The sequence below is a fragment of the Triticum aestivum genome, chromosome 7A (genome assembly GCF_018294505.1).
Source record: "Triticum aestivum cultivar Chinese Spring chromosome 7A, IWGSC CS RefSeq v2.1, whole genome shotgun sequence".
NCBI lineage: Eukaryota > Viridiplantae > Streptophyta > Magnoliopsida > Poales > Poaceae > Triticum > Triticum aestivum.
The window spans coordinates 26,907,496-26,912,491 of NC_057812.1; the positions used below are offsets into that span (position 1 = coordinate 26,907,496).

Consider the following 4,996-nt stretch of genomic DNA (forward strand, 5'->3'; position numbering starts at 1 on the left):
CAGCATATACTTCTTTTGAGCTCTGATTTTGAAGATGTCGACAAGCAGAAAGCAATGTTCTATCGCGGTGTTGCTGCTGCTAGTGCTCGTCCAACTCATCGGTGCTCTCGCTCGACCTCCATGTAAGCAAGCCTCTTAAGTGCACGACTTTTCTACAACTCTTTGTAATGTAGATATTGAGTTACAGAACCATGTTTCGTTGTGTAGCTACATAGTTACAAGGGTCAGTCCACTCACCTCAGTAGATATTATTAACCTTGCTAATGTGAAGCTACATCATCTAGGCATCCTCTCTATGTATGCTTTGAGTAATTAAAAAGTCCTTTCGCCGAGAAAGCCACTCTCTCAACTAGCATCCAGGAGGGTATCAGAACTTGAGATTTTGAACCGTGAGCTGATCTGCCTTGCAGATTTAAATCTGTACCAGCCAAAGTAGTATATGTACCTCGCAGATTTCACACATTCCTGTTTAGGCTTGGTGGTGGCCTGCTGCACTTGCTGTGCTGCGCCCACACCACCTTCATGTAATATGACTACTGTCATCCGGGTTTTTGCCCCGTTTTGAATGCATAAGGTAGATCATGATCTACCTTTTCCTTAAAAAAAAGTAGTATATGTAAACCCTGGCCCTTTCTAGGCGTATCAAGACCAAAATTCAGTTGAGACGGCACCATATCAAATAGAAGCAATTAGCCATTTCATGGATGCGCACAAAACATATTTAAATTGAGCTGAGTTTGCCGGAAAGTTGGCCGTGAACATACTTAAATATATAATATATCCTTCCAGTTTGAAAAAATAAAATAATATACTGAACTTACTTCAGTTCAAAAGTAAGTTCCAAAAAGGTCTTGTTTTCTTTGTTCAGCTTCTCCAGACAACTGTGAGATAAAAAAAACTATTACCTCACTACCGAGAAGATCAACGTAGATTTTTTTTAATATTTTCACAAGGTTGGTTGATCAACATAATTCAGATATATGTGACCAGTTGTCTTACTACTCTTTTCACTTGGATCCATGTGCAGGCGATTATCTTCGTCCAGGAACCTGTCACTATAACAAACCATGAGGTGAAGCTGGAAAATTGTGTGGATGCTGCTTCGTTGGGTTATATTGCCTTATTGGATTATTCGGTTTCTTTATAGAAATATCCGTACTGTTCAGTTTGTTGGCAATCTAAAATATGTAAAGTTTAAAATCTCTCTAGGGTGCATTTTGACGGAATTCTGAATCCATTGTTAATTTTGGTGACCAGTATTTCCTAGTACAAACGTTTACGTCTATGGGACACTAATGCATGTGCGACACATTGATTTACCTTGGGAAAATTATATACTTCACATGATTTAAACTTTGTTTAGGTCTTCAGCAGCAACTACAAACGAACAACAACACACTAATTTCAACACGATGTGATGTATCAGATACCGAGTCAATGGATGCTATTGGAATATTGCATATGACTTGGACTTAGCTCTGTTCACTGACGATTGGTCTTTGCACCAGACTCGCAAATTTAATTGGTTGGTTTTGGCAAGTTCTACACGAATTTCACTTTATTTTATGCACTGAAGATTGGTCATCTCGGTTACTCGGTTTCCATATCGCATCCACATCAGCGACTGGCATAAACATAGTTAGTTTGACCAGCTGTTCCCCGCAAAAAAAAAAATTGACCAGCTGTTGTATTACCGCCTCAAGCGTTCGGCAATTGTAGCATCTCTAGGGGCATGTTTGGTTGCCTGCACCTCTTAGTTGGTTGTCCATCCCGGCACATCTTCGACTTCAGTGCACTAACGGAAATGCTTCGAGTTCGGCGTCCTTGTTGCTTCGGTCCCGGTGACTTGAATCTGTGTTGCCCTCCAGATCTTGGCTAGCTCGGGCCTCCGGTCACCGTCACATCACCCGCCCCCCAACCGCCCACCGCAGTGCCCCGTCTATAACTCCGCCGCTCCATTGGTTGTGCGTCCAGCATCGCCCGGTCCCTCTTCCATGGCGGGTGTGGCTCCTCTTCCTATGGTTGTGGTTCTGACCTATGCCTGAGTTCCTCTTCTCTGAGTCGTGCTCCGGCGGCTTGGGATTGCTCAGACTCTGGCCAGGGCGAAATCCATGCATACTATGTTTCCAGCGACGACACCCGTGGGTGTCATCCCTTCTTGGAGACACTCTCACGGCCGTTATTCGGGCCTATCTTCAAGCATCATGGGAAACCCTAGACCCGGTTATCTGGATCGGACGGCGACGGCGTCTCGGCGCCGTACTCCTTTGTGAAGGCGTTGTCTTAGTTGCTCACGGCGTCCTCAGTTCTGGATCTGGAAATGTTGGTTGTCGTGTTGTTGGTCGTCCTTGGTTACTTCTTAGGATGGCGAGTTTAGCTGTGTTTTTCTCTTGCTTGGGCCAAGCATCCCATGTCTCTGCTCCGGGCACCATGTTCACGGCTCTTGCATCTGTGTCATGTGTTGTACCTCGCCTTGTACTCGTTCTAACTTCTTCTGTCAATAGAATGATACGTAAGTTTTCCATATTCATGAGAAAATACCCTTATTTTTGAAGAAAAAAGAGAATCACAGTAAAAGATTGATGCGTATAACAATCAATGCAAATGCCGGGGGTACCCGCCTGCTTGAAGAAAATACATAAAGTTTGACGTCTCTTTAGTTGTATTTTGACAAAATCTGAAATTTTTCCATCTTTATTCTTGCATTTTGACAGTATCTGATTTTTGGTAGCCAGAATTTCCTAGACAAATTTACTTATAGGGTACACTACGCATCTGTGAAGCATCAGTTCATCTTGGGAAAACTGCACATGGTCTTAGACTTCCGTTGTAGTGGTCACTAATAACCCTAGCCACACGATAATTAAACATTAATTTCAACGTCATGTGGTGGTCAGGTAAACCAATTCAACAGACGCTCCTGGAATTTTTCACATGACTTGACGATCATTTCCATATCATATTCCTGTCGCAATCTCAACTACGTTCGTGTGTTTACTGGGCACGCAAATTCAAGCATTTAGTTTTGGAAAGTTGAACATGAATTGCATTTTATTTGATGCACCGGCGGCTGGTCATCCCGGTTACTCAGTCTCCGTAGCACATCCACATCAACTCACATAAATATACTTAGTTTGACCAGAAGTTGTGCTATGGCCTGAAGCATTCAACCACTCCTTGTGGTTGTCATATCAGCTTTCTTTTAGCATCGATGGGAGAATATGTGAGAAGACCAAGGAGTTGTTTCTGAAACGAACAAGAAACATTTTTGTTGATACCTAGAAACAAACCAAAGAAACAGTGTTCTGACCAAGAACAGTTTTACGAGGGCAAATAAAGGCATGTAGATAAGTTTATTTGAGGAATCACAAGGAGTGAGAGTATTCCCAACTGAATACAATGGTCAAAAGTGTAATAAGACAAGCATCATAACCTCCTTTTCTCAAGATCATTCATCATGATACAAAAGTTGTGGCCTTACCGTGTAAACACCGAGAGGGTACAAGAAAAGGAAACTTTTTTAGAAATAATGGTCCCATGCGAAGCCGTCATGAGGGAAACTACCATCTGCCAAAGTCATCGCACGGCCACCAATGTGTGGCACCGATGCACCCTATGTAGGCCAATCCTCCACTGGGTAGTGACGCAGGTCACAAACAAAAATCGCCCGGGAGCTGAACCTTGAGTGAACATGAGAAGAGAGGGGAAGGGAAAAGCATAGAGTTCCCCACGCGCCAATGGTGGCGGTGGCGATGGAACCAAATGTTGTCCTTTTAGAAGTACCAACTCTTACAGCTACAGTGTTGGGAGCGAGAGTCTCAGCAAAAGACCATGTGGCTGTCATCCATAGAAGTTTCTTTTGCAGAAAAAGTCATGCATAGAAGTTGGACTATTGTGATGAAAGTAGACCGAAGCTACTATATAAGCCAAGTACGATACCCGAATCCTCAGCTGAGTTTCTCAGTATATGGTCTATGTGAGCTTTGTTTGAGAAGATGTCAACAAGTAGGAGGCCTTGGTTTATCGTTGTGTTGCTGCTTCTAGGGCCAGTTCTTTTCGGCGATTCTCTCAGAATCGCCTCCCTCTCCAGCTTCTCCCAGAATCGTCACTCCATATTTTTTTTACAATCCTATCTAGTTAAGGTCTAATTAGTTAGGATTGTAAAAAACATATGGAGTGGTGATTCTGGGAGAAGCTGGGGAGGGGGGGGGGGGCGATTCTGGTAGAATCGCCCAAAAGAACTGGCCCCTACTGTTCCTACAGCTCATCACTGTGCACGCCGGCCCCACAGTCTGTAAGCAAGCCTCTTAACTGCATGACTTTCTATACAGTTATGTGTGGTGTTGGTATGTATCAATATTACCGACCAATTTTACTTGTTGTGATGTATAGTTTCACCATCAGTCTACTCACCTGGGTAAATATTATTTTAGTTTGCTATTTTGTCAAGCTATCATTAAAGGTGAATCCTTATCGATTATATAGTCTTTTCTTTTCACGATGTAATGATTATGTATGTTGTCTTAATGCGGCTCTTTGAGTCCATAAAACTCCATTTATATTTACCCAAAAAACTAATCATCAAGCTTGCATTCAGGAGGGTAACAAAGCTTGCCATTTTGAACTGTGAGCTTATCTGCCTGGAAGTTTAGATTTGTACCAGTCAAATGGTATTGTAGTAGACATGAATAATTGGTAGGTTATTTGTGGAATTACATTCAAGTTATTCTGAACTTCCAATGATACCTTAAAACTATGTTCAGACCAGGTGTAATTCAATTCAACTCTAGGGCTATATAGGCGTACACAAGATCAAAATTCAACTGAAATGGGACCATTTCAGACATAAGGAATTAGCCATTTTGATGGTGCACATGAAACATATTCGACCTTATACGAGTTTGCTAAAAAAAAGCTGGCCGTAAACATACTTAATATCGAATTTGATATTTTTTGGTGGGGATAAACTGAAATATGAAGTATAACCTTTTCTTTG

The 4,996-nt window shown here is 42.2% G+C and overlaps 1 long non-coding RNA gene across 1 annotated transcript; it reads left to right on the forward strand.

Moving 5' to 3' along the window:
* On the forward strand, positions 1–1,256 carry LOC123148562 (uncharacterized). Its single transcript, XR_006474003.1, has 2 exons — positions 1–122; positions 1,028–1,256. It is a non-coding gene; the product is annotated as an uncharacterized lncRNA (long non-coding RNA).
* Positions 1,257–4,996: the final 3,740 nt, after the last annotated feature.